This window comes from Aristolochia californica, unplaced genomic scaffold (assembly GCF_029961685.1).
Source record: "Aristolochia californica isolate CCGP_79_NKW_82.1479 unplaced genomic scaffold, dmAriCali1.0.hap1 SCAF_6, whole genome shotgun sequence".
Taxonomy (NCBI): Eukaryota; Viridiplantae; Streptophyta; class Magnoliopsida; order Piperales; family Aristolochiaceae; genus Aristolochia; species Aristolochia californica.
Window position 1 is genome coordinate 8274259 of NW_027182257.1, and position 13002 is coordinate 8287260.

The following is a 13002-nucleotide window of genomic DNA, read 5'->3' on the forward strand; positions in this document are numbered from 1 at the left end:
ATCTCTTTCTTATAAAATTCCAAGCTATAAGGGTTTAACTAGATGAATTTCCCAAACTTGGATAACAATACTTTTGTGTTCATTTGTGGTCTGTGAATAATTTTCTTTATTTACATTTGTTATTGTTTTAAACTTTTTCCATACATAAACTCGAAAATTATCATTTTTTGTGATCTATTTGTGTTTTCATCTCTTTTCTTGTTTACGAGATGAAAAGGGTGAGGAAACGCAAGTTTTGATTTCATAAAAAATTATACATCTATAATGGAAATGTAAAATGCACAGATGTAGAGTGAGATAATTCAAAAAATGTCTGTAATTTTAAGGGATTGTAAACTCTTTTTAGTTTTTATAAATGAGGTTTTGCAATTTTAGTAAAAAGGGGGAGACGGGGGATTTTTAAACTGAGAGTTGACTCCCAATCCATAAGTCATTTCATACAAAAATATAGCCCGTTACGCATAATAAATCACTTTATATTCACCTATGATTGTTAGGTCTGCTTTTTGTAAGTGGAAAAAATAATGGCTTGTTTGACTCGGGTAAATATACCACCGCACGTTCACTTGAGAATTTATTGAGCATTTCTTATTCTCTCTAAAAGGTTTGGATCCATAATTCATTTGCAAAATAAATAGGTTCCAAGCATGCATATCCATGTTTAAAACATGTGTAGGAATCTCTTTCTTATAAAATTTCAAGCTATTAGGGTTGAACTACCAAACTTGGATAACAAAACTTCTGGGTTCATTTGTGGTGTGTGAACAAATTTTCTTTACTGACATTTGTTATTGTTTTAAACTTTTTCCATACATAAACTTTCCAATTTTCACTTTTTTTTGTGATCTATTTGCGTTTTCATCTCTTTTGTTGTTTACAAGATGAAGGGGTAGTGGAAACTCAAGTTTTGATTGAAGAAAAAAGTATACATCTAAAATTGAAAGTGTATGTAAATTTTAGGGATTGTAAACTATTTTTAGTTTTTATATAATAGGTTTTGAAATCATCGAGAAAAAGGGGAGGTGGGGGATTTTTAAACTGAGTGTTGACTGCCAATCCATAAGTCATTTCTTAAAAAAATATAGCCCGTTACACATGATGAATCACTTTACAATCATCTATGATTGTTAGGTCGGCTTTTTGTAAGTGGGCAAAATAATGGCTTGTTAGACTCAGGTAAAATCCCACCGCACGTTCACTTGAGAATTTAATGAGAGTTTGTTATTCTCTTTAAAGGTTTGGATCCTTAGGTCATTTTCATCTTTAACAGGTTTCAAGCATGCATATCTATTTTTAAAACATCTATAGAATGCTCTTTCTTATAAAATTCCAAGATATTAGAGTTGAACTAGTGGAATTTCCCAAACTTGGATAAAAAAACTTTTGTGTTCATTTGTGGTGTGTGAATAAATTTTCTTTACTTACATTTGTTATTGTTTGAAGTTTTTTCCATATATAAAATATAAAATTTTCATTTTTTTGTGATCTTTTTACGTTTTCGTAACCTTTCTTGTTTACGAGATGAGGGGGAGTGGAAACTCATGTTTTGATATATGAAAAATGTATACATCTTAAATTGAAATGCACAAATGTAGATGGAGATAATTCCAAAAAGTGTCTATAATTTTTAGGGATTGTAAACTTTTTCTAGTTTTTATATATTTGGTTTTGCAATGTCGGGAAAAGTTGGAGTAGTGGGGTTTTTAAAATCTAGCCCGTTACGCATGATAAATCACTTTACAATTATCTATGATTGTTTGGTCAGCTTTTTGTATGTGGGCAAAATAATGGGTTTTTCGACTCGAGAAATTATCCCACTGCACGTTTACATGAGAATTTAATGAGCGTTTGTTATTCTCTTTAAAAGGTTTGGATCCATAGGTCATTTTCATCTTTAACATGTTTCAAACATTCACATCCATTTTTAAAACATGTGTAGAAATCTCTTTCTTATAAAATTCCAAACTATAAGGGTTTAACTAGTGGAATTTCCCAAACTTGGTTAACAATAATTTTGTGTTCATTTGTGGTTTGTGAATAATTTTCTTTACTTACATTTGTTATTGTTTTAAACTTTTTCCATATATAAACTCAAAAATTATCATTTTGTTGTGATCTATTTGCGTTTTCATCTCTTTTCTTGTTTACGAGATGAAGGGGGTGTGGAAACGCAAATTTTGATTTAAGAAAAACTATACATCTAAATTTGAAATGCATAATGCACAAATGTAGAGGTAGATAATTCAAAAATTCTCTGTTATTTTAAAGGATTGTAAACTCTTTTTAGTTTTTATAAATGAGGTTTTGCACTTTTTGTAAAAAGGGGGAGACGGGGGATTTGTAAACTTAGAGTTGACTCCCAATCCATAAGTCATTTCAAACAAAAATATAGTCTGTTACGCATGATAAATCGCTTTACATTCACCTATGATTGTTAGGTCTGTTTTTTGTAAGTGGGCAAAATAATGGCTTGTTTGACTCGGGTAAATATCCCACTGCACGTTCACTTGAGAATTTAATGAGCGTTTGTTATTTTCTTTAAAAGGTTTGGATCCATAGGTCATTTGCAACTTAAGCAGGTTTCAAGCATGCATATCCATTTCTAAAACATGTGTAGAAATCTCTTTCTTATAAAATTCCAAGCTATTAGGGTTGAACTAGTGGCATTTACCAAACTTGGATAACAAAACTTCTAGGTTCATTTGTGGTGTGTGAATAAATTTTCTTTACTGGCATTGGTAATTGTTTTAAACTTTTTCCATACATAAACTTTCCAATTTTCATTTTTTTTTTATCTATTTGCGTTTTCATCTCTTTTGTTGTTTACGAGATGAAGGGGTAGTGGAAACTCAAGTTTTGATTGAAGAAAAAAGTATACATAAAAAATTGAAAGTGTCTGTAATTATTAGGGACTGTAAACTATTTTTAGTTTTTATATATTAGGTTTTAAAATCCTCGGGAAAAAGGGGAGGCTGGGGATTTTTAAACTGAGTGTTGACTGCCAATACATAAGTCATTTCTTAAAAAAATATAGCCCATTACACATGATAAATCACTTTACAATCATCTATGATTGTTAGGTCTGCTTATTGTAAGTGGGCAAAATAATGGCTTGTTTGACTCGGGTAAATATCCCACCGCACGTTCACTTGAGAATTTAATGAGCGATTGTTATTCTCTTTAAAAGGTATCCATAGGTCATTTGCATATTTAACAGGTTTCTTGCATGCATATCTATTTTTAAAACATCTATAGAAAGCTCTTTCTTTTAAAATTCCAAGCTATTAGAGTTGAACTAGTGGAATTTCCCAAACTTGGATAACAAAACTTTTGTGTTTATTTGTGGGGTGTGAATAAATTTTCTTTACTTACATTTGTTATTGTTTGAAACTTTTTCCATAAATAAACTCTAAAATTTTAATTTTTTTTTTATCATTTTGCGTTTTCATCATTTTTCTTGTTTACAAGATGAAGGGGGAGTGGAAAGTCATGTTTTGATTTAAGAAAAAAATATATATCTAAAATTGAAATTCACAAATCCAAAATGTAGATGGAGATAATTCATTAAAGTGTCGGTAATTTTTAGTAATTTTAAACTCTTTCTAGTTTTTATATATTAGGTTTTGCAATCGTCCGGAAAAGTTGGAGTCAGGGTATTTTTAAAATATATCCCATTACGCTTGATAAATTGCTTTACAATCATCAATCATTGTTAGGTCAGGTTTTAGTAAGTGGGCAAAATAATGGCTTGTTTGACTTTGGAAAATATCCCACCGCACGTTTACTTGAGAATTTAATGAGCATTTGTTATTCTCTATAAAAAGTTTAAATCCAAAGTCATTTTCATCTTTAACTTGTTTCAAGCATTCATATCCATTTTTAAAACATGTGAAAAAATCTCTTTCTTATAAAATTCCAAGATATAAGGGTTTAACTAGTGGAATTTCCCAAACTTGGATAACAATACTTTTGTGTTCATTTGTGGTGTGTGAATAATTTTCTTTACTTACATTTGTTATTGTTTTAATCTTTTTCTATACATAAACTCTAAAATTATCATTTTTTTGTGATCTAATTGCGTCTTCATCTCTTTTCTTGTTTACGAGATGAGGGCGGAGTGGAAACGCAAATTTTGATTTAAGAAAAAAGTATACATCTAAAATGGAAATGCACAATGCACAAATGTAGAGGAAGATAATTCCAAATATGTTTGTAATTTTGAGGGATTTTAAACTCTTTTTAGTTTTTATAAATTAGGTTTTACAATTATCGGGAAAAGGGGGAGGCGGGGGATTTTTAAAGTGAGAGTTGATTCCCAATCCATAAGTCATTTCGAAGAAAAATATAGCCAGTTACGCATGATAAATCGCTTTACAATCACCTATGATTGTTTGGTCTGCTTTCTGTAAGTGGGCAAATAATGGCTTGTTTGACTCGTGTAAATATCCCACCGAACGTTCACTTGAGAATTTAATGAGCGTTTGTTATTCTCTTTAAAAGGTTTAGATCCATAGGTCATTTGCATCTTAAACAGGTTTCACGCATGCATATCCATTTTTAAAACATGTGTAGAAATCTTTTTCTTATAAAATTCCAAGCTATTATGGTTGAACTAGTGGCATTTCCTAAACTCGGATAACAAAACTTTTGGGTTCATTTGTCGTGTGTGAATAAATTTTATTTATTGACCTTTGTTATTGTTTTAAACTTTTTCCAAACATAAACTTTCAATTTTTCATTTTGTTGTGATCTATTTGCATTTTTATCTCTTTTCTAGTTTACAAGATGAAGGGGTAGTGGAAACTCAAGTTTTGGTTGAATAAAAAAGTATACAAATAAAATTAAAAGTGTCTGTAATTTTTAGGGATTGTAAACTATTTTTAGTTTTTATATATTAAGTTTTGAAATCATCGGGAAAAAGGGGGAGGCGGGGGATTTTTAAACCGAGTGTTGACGACCCAACCATAAGTCATTTCTTACAAAAATATAGCCCATTACACATGAAAAATCACTTTACAATCATCTGTGATTGTTCGGTCTGCTTTTTGTAAGTGGGCAAAATAATGGCTTGTTTGACTCGGCTAAATATCCCACCGCACGTTCACTTGAGAATTTAATGAGCGTTTGTTATTCTCTTTAAAAGGTTTGGATCCATAGGTCAATTGCATCTTTAACTGGTTTCAAGCATGCATATCCATTTTTAAAACATCAGTAGAATGCTCTTTTGCATTAAATTCCAAGCTATTAGAGTTGAACTAGTGGAATTTCCCAAACTTGGATAACAAAACTTTTGTGTTCACTTTTGGTGTGTGAATAAATTTTCTTTACTAACATTTGGTATTGTTTGAAACTTTTTCCATAAATAAACTCTAAAATTTTCATTTTTTTGTGATCTTGTTTACAAGATGAAGGGGGAGTGGAAACTCATGTTTTGATTTAAGAAAAAAGTATACATCTAAAATGGAAATGCATAAATCAAAAATGTAGGTGGAGATAATTCCAATAAGTGTCTGTCATTTTTAAGGATTATAAACTCTTTCTAGTTTTTATATATTAGGTTTTGCAATCGTCCGAAAAAGTGGGAGTCGGGGGATTTTTAAAATATAGCCCGTTACGCATGATAAATCGCTTTACAATCATCTATGATTGTTTGGTAAGCTTTTTGTAAGTGGGCAAAATAATGGCTTGATTGACTCGAGAAAATATGCCACTGCACGTTTACATGAGAATGTAATGTGTGTTTTTTATTCTCTTTAAAAGGTTTGGATCCATATGTCATTTTCATATTTAACATGTTTCAAGAATTCATATCCATTTTTAAAACAAGTGTAAAAATCTCTTTCTTATAAAATTCCAAGCTATAAGGGTCTAACTAGTGGAATTTCCAAAACTTGGATAACAATACTTTTGTGTTCATTTGTGTTGTGTGAATAATTTTCTTTACTTAAATTTGTTATTGTTTTAAACTTTTTCCATACATAGACTATAAAATTGTCATTTTGTTGTCATCTATTTGCGTTTTCATCTCTTTTCTTTTCTTACGAGATGAGTGGGGAGTGGAAACACAAGTTTTGATTTAAGAAAAAATTATACATCTAAAATGGAAATGTACAATGCACAAATGTAAAAGGAGATAATTCCAAAAGTGTCTGTGATTTTGAGGGATTGTAAACTCTTTTTAGTTTTTATAAATTAGGTTTTGCAATTGTCGGGAAAAAGGGGAGGCGAGGGATTTTTAATCTGAGAGTTGACTCCCAATCCATAAGTCATTTCATACAAAAATATAGCCCATTACTCATGATAAATCACTTTACAATCACCTATGATTGTTAGGTCTGCTTTTTGTAAGTGGGCAAAATAATGGCTTGTTTAACTCGGGTAAATATCCCACCGAACTTTCACTTGAGAATTTAATGAGCATTTGTTATTCTCTTTAAAAGGTTTGGATCCATAGGTCATTTTCATCTTAAATAGGTTTCAAGCATGCATATCCATTTTTAAAACATTTTTAGAAATCTCTTCCTTATAAAATTCGAAGCTATAACGGTTGTACTAGTGGCATTTCCTAAACTTGGATAACAAAACTTTTGTGTTCATTTGTGTTGTGTAAATAAATTTTCTTTACTGATATTTGTTATTGTTTTAAAATTTTTCCATACATAAACTTTCAAATTTTCATTTTATTGTGATTTATTTGCGTTTTCATCTCTTTTCCATACATAAACTCTAGTTTTGATTGAAAAAAAAAGTATACATCTAAAATTCAAAGTGTCTGTAATTTTTAGGGATTGTAAACTATTTGTAGTTTTTATAAATTTGGTTTTGCAATCATAGAGAAAAAGGGGGAGACAGGTGATTTTTAAACTGGGTGTTGACTACCAATCCATAAGTCATTTGATACAAAAATATAGCCTGTTACACTTGATAATTCACTTTACAATCATTTATGATTGTTAGGTCAACTTTTTGTAAGTGGGCAAAATAATGATTTGTTTGACTCGAGTAAATATCCCACCGCACGTTCAGATGAGAATTTAATGAGCATTTGTTATTCTCTTAAAAAGGTTTGGATCCAAAGGTCATTTGCATCTTTAACAGGTTTCATGCATGCATTTCCATTTTTTAAAACATCTAAAAAATGCTCTTTCTTATAAAATTCCAAGATATTAGAGTTGAACTAGTGGAATTTCAAAAACTTGGATAAAAAAACTTTTGTGTTCATTTGTGGTGTGTGAATATTTTTTTCTTTACGTACATTTGTTATTGTTTGAAACTTTTTCCATAAATAAACTCTAAAATTTTCATTTTGTTGTGTTCATGTTTATGAGATGAAGGCGGAGTGGAAACACATTTTTTGATTTAAGAAAAAAGTATACATGTCAAATTAAAATGCACAATGCACAAATGTAGATAGAGATAATTCCAAAAAGTGTCTATTATTTTTAGGGATTGTAAAATCTTTCTAGTTTTTATCTATTAGTTTTTGCAATCGTCGGGAATAGTGGGAGTCAGATGAATTTTAAAATATAGCCCGTTACGCATGATAAATCGCTTTACAATCATCTATGATTGTTAGGTCAGCTTTTCGTAAGTGGGCAAAATAATGGCTTGTTTGACTCGGGAAAATATCCCACCGGACGTTTACATGAGAATTTAATGAGCGTCTTTTATTCTCTTTAAAAGGTTTGGCTTCATAGGTCATTTTCATTTTTAACATGTTTCAAGCATTCATATCCATTTTTAAAACATGTGACGAAATCTCTTTCTTATAAAATTCCAAGCTATAAGGATTTAACTAGTGGAATTTCCCAAACTTAGATAACAATACTTTTGTGTTCATTTGTGGTCTGTGAATAATTTTCTTTACTTAGATTTGTTATTGTTTTAAAAATTTTCCATACATAAATTCTAAAATTATCATTTTGTTGTGATGTATTTGCGTTTTCATCTCTTTTCTTGTTTATGAGATGAAGGGGGAGTGGAAACGCAAGTTTTTATTTAAGAAAAAATTATACATTTCAAACGGAAATGCACAATGCACAAATGTAGGGGAAGATAATTCCAAAAGTGTCCGTAATTTTGAGGGATTTTAAAGTTTTTTTAGTTCTTATAAATTAGGTTTTGTAATTTTCGGGAAAAGGGGGAGGCATGGGATTTTTAAACTGAGAGTTGACTCCCAATCCATAAGTCATTTCATACAAAAATATAGCCCGTTACACATGATAAATCGCTTTACAATCACATATGATTGTAAGGTCTGCTTTTTGTAAGTGGGCAAAATAATGGCTTGTTTGACTTGGGTAAATATCCCACCGCACGTTCACTTGAGAATTTAATGTGTGTTTGTTATTCTCTTTACAAGGTTTGGATACATAGGAAATTATCATCTTTAACATGTTTCAAGCATTCATATCCATTTTTAAAACATGTGTAGAAATCTCTTTCGTATAAAATTCCAAGCAATTAGGGTTTAACTTGTGGAATTTCCCAAACTTGGGTAACAATACTTTTTTTTTCATTTGTGGTGTGTGAATAATTTTCTTTACTTACATTTGTTATTGTTTTAAACTTTTGCCATACATAAACTCTAAAATTTTCATTTTGTTGTGATCTATTTGTTGTTTCATCACTATTCTTGTTTACGAGATGAAGGGGGAATGGAAATTCATATTTTGAATTAAGAAAAAAGTATACAACTAAAATATAAATGCACAATGTACAAATGTAGAGGGAGATAATTCCAAAAGGTGTGTGTAAGTTTTTGGGATTGTAAACTATTTCTAGTCTTTATATACTAGGTTTTGCACTCATAGGGAAAGGGGGAGGCTGGGGGATTTTTAAACTGAGTGTTGACTACCAATCCATAAGTCATTTCTTACAAAAATATAGCCCGTTCCGCATGATAAAATGCTTTACAATCATTATGATTGTTAGGTCTGCTTTTTGTAAGTGGGCAAAATAATGGCTTGTATCACTTGGGTAAATTGCCCATCGGACATTCACTTGAGAATTTAATGAGTTTTAGTTATTCTCTTAAAAAGGTTTGGATCCATAGTTCATTTTCATCTTTAACATGTTTCAAGCATTCATATCCATTTTTAAAACATGTGTTGAAATCTCTTTCTTATAAAATTCCAAGCTATTAGCATTTAACTAGTGGAATTTCCCAAACTTGGATAACAATAATTTTGTGTTCATTTGTCATGTGTGAATACTTTTCTTTAGTTACATTATTATTTTAAACTTTTTTCCTACATAAACTCTAAAATTATCATTTTGTTGTGATTTATTTGCGTTTTTATCTCTTTTCTTGTTTACGAGAAGAAGGGCGAGTGGAAATGCAAGTTTTGATTTATGAAAAAAATATAGATCTAAAATGGAAATCAACAATGGACAAATGAAGAGGGAGCTAATTTCAAAAAGTGTTGGTAATTTTTAGGGATTTTAAAATCTTTTTAATTTTTACATTTTAGGTTTTGCAATCGTGGGGAAAAGGGGGAGGCGTGGGATTTTTAAAAAGAGTGTTGACTCCCAATCATAAGTCATTTCTTACAAAAATATAGCCCGTTAGGCATGATAAATCGCTTTACAATGATTTATGATTGTTAGGTCACCTTTTTGTAAGTGGGCTAAATAATTACTTGTTTTACTCGGGTAAATATCCCACCGCACATTCACTTGAGAATTTAATGAGTGTTTTTTATTCTCTTTAAAAAGTTTTGATTCATAGGTCATTTGAGTCTTTAACATGTTTCAAGCATGCATATCTATTTGTAAAACATGTCAAGAAATATCTTTCTTATAAAATTCCAAGCTATTTGGTTTGTACTAGTGGAATTTCCAAAACTAGGATAACAAACTTTTGTGGTCATTTGTGGTGGGTGAATAAATTTTCTATACTTACATTTGTTATTGTTTTAAAATTTTTTCACACATAAACTCTAAAATTTTCATTTTGTTTTGATCTATTTGCGTTTTCATTTCTTTTCTTGTTTCCTAGATGAAGGGGGAGTTGAAACTCAAGTTTTGATTTAAGAAAAAAGTATAGATCTGAAATGGAAATGCACAATGCACAAATGTAGAGGGAGATACTTCCAAAAAATGTCTTTAATTTTTAGGGATTGAAAACTCTTTACAGTTTTTATATATTAGTTTTTGCAATCATAGGGAAAAGAGGGAGGGGGGGGGGGGGGGGGGGGGGGGGGGGATTTTAAACTGAGTTTTGACACCCAATCCATAAGTCATTTTATACAAAAAATATAGCCCGTTACGCATGATAAATTGCTTTACTATCATCTATGATTGTTAGGTCATTTTTTTGTGAGTGGGAAAAATAATAGCTTGTTTGACTCGGGTAAATATTCCACCGCACAAATACTTGAGAATTTAATGAGTGTTTGTTATTCTCTTTAAAAGGTTTGGATCCGTAGTTATTTTAATCTTTAACATGTTTAAAGCAAGCATTTTCATTTTTAAAACATGTGTAGAAGACTCTTTCATATAAAATTCCAAGCTATTAGGGTTGAACTAGTGGAATCTCCCAAACTTGGATGACAAAACTTTTGTGTTTATTTGTGGTGTGTGAATAAATTTTCTTTATTGACATTTTTATTGTTTTAAACTTTTTTCCATAAATAAACTCTAAAATTGTCATTTTGTTGTGATATATTTGCGTTTTCATCTCTTTTCTTGTTAACAAGATGAAGGGGTAGTGGAAGCTCAAGTTTTGATTTAAGAAAAAAGAAGACATCAAATGGAAATGCACAATGCACAAATGTAGAGGGAGATAATTCATAAAAGTGTCAGTAATTTTTAGGATTTTGTAATCTCTTTTTAGTTTTTATATATTAGGTTTTGCAAACGTTGGGAAAAGGGGGAGGCGAAGGATTTTTAAACTATATGTTGATTCCCAATCCATAAGTCATTTCTTACAAAAATATAGCCCGTTACGCATGATAAATTGCTTTACAATAATCTATGATTGTGAGGTCTGCCTTTTTTAAGTGGGTAAAATAATGGTTTGTTTGACTCGGGTAAATATCCCACCACATGTTCACTTGAGAATTTAATGAGCGTTTATTATTCTCTTTAAAAGTTTTGGATCCATAGGTCATTTGCATCTTTAACATGTTTCAAGCATGGAAACCGATTTTTAAAACATGTGCATAAATCTCTTTCTTATAAAATTCCAAGTTATTAGGGTTAAACAAGTGGAATTTACCAAACATGGATAAAAATACTTTTGTGTTCATTTGTTGTATGTGAATAAATTTGCTTTACTTACATTTGTCATTTTTTTGAACTTTTCCATACATAAATTCTAACATTTTCATTTTGTTTTGATCTATTTGCATTTTCATCACTTTTCTTGTTTACGAGATGAAGGGGGAGTGGAAACTCATGCTTTGTTTTAAGAAAAAAGTATACATCTAAAAAGGAATTTCACAATGCACAAATGTAGAGGGAGATAATTCCAAAAAGTGTCTGTAATTTTTAAGGATTGTAAACTCTTTTTAGTTTTTATATATTAGGTTTTGCAATCGTCTGGAAAAGGAGGAGGCGGGGGAATTTTAAACTGAGTGTTGACTCCCAATCCGTAAGTCATTTCTTACAAAAATATAGCCCGTTAGGCATGATAAATCACTTTACCATCATCTATGATTGTTAGGTCAGCTTTTTGTAAGTGGGCAAAATAATGGCTTGTTTAACTCAGGTTAATATCCCACTGCACGTTCACTTGAGAATTTAATGAGCGTTTGTTATTCTCTTTTAAAGGTTTGGATCCATAGGTCATTTGCTTCTTTCGCATGATTCAAGCATGCATATCCATTTTTAAAATCATTTTTATAAAATTCCAAGCTATTAGCGTTGAACTAGTGGAATTTCCCAAACTTGGATAACAAAAATTTTGTGTTCATTTGTGGTGTGTGAATTAATTATCTTTACTTACATTTTTTATTTTTTAAAATGTTTTCCTCACATAAACTCTAAAATTTTCATTTTGTTGTGATCTAATTGCTTTTTCACCTCCCTTCTTTGTTTACGAGATGAAGGGCAAGTGGAAACTCAAGTTTTTATTTTAGAATAAAGTATAAATCTAAAAAGGAAATCCACAATGGACAAATGTAGAGGGAGATAATTCCACAAAGTGTCTCTAATTTTTAGGGATTTTAAAATCTTTTAAGTTTTTATATATTAGGTTTCTTAATCGTCAGGAAAAGAGGGAGGCGGGGGATTTTTAAACTGAGTGTTGACTCCTCTTCCATATGTCATTTCTTACAAACATATAGCCCGTTACGCATTGTTTTACAATCATCTATGATTGTTAGGTCAACTTTTTGTAAGTGGGCAAATTATTACCTTGTTTTACTCGGGTGAATATCCCACCGCACATTCACTTGAGAATTTAATGAGCGTTTGTTGTTCTCTTTAAAAGGTTTGGATCCATAGGCCATTTGCATCTTTAACATGTTTCAAGCATGCCTATCCATTTTTAAAACATGCGTAGAAATCTCTTTCTTATAAAATTCCAAGTTATAAGGGCTTAACTAGTGGAATTTCCCAAACTTGGATAACAAAACTTTTGTGTTTAATTGTGGTGTGTGAATAAATTTTCTTTACTTACATTTGTTATTGTTTTAATATTTTTCCATACATAAACTCAAAAATTTTCATTTTGTTGTGATCTATTTGCATTTTCATCTTTTTTCTTGTTTACGAGATGAAGGGGGAGTGGAAACTCAAGTTTTGATTTAAGAAAAAAGTATACTTCTAAAATGGAAATGCGAATTGCACAAATATAATGGGAGATAATTCAAAAAAGTCTTTGTAATTTTTAGGGATATTAACTCTTTCTAGTTTTTTTATATTAGGTTTTACAATCGTCGGGAAAAGGCGGAGGAGAGGGATTTTTAAACTGAGTGTTGACTCGCAATCCATAAGACATTTCTAAAAAAATATAGCCTGTTACGCATGTTAAATCGCTTTACAACCATCTATGAC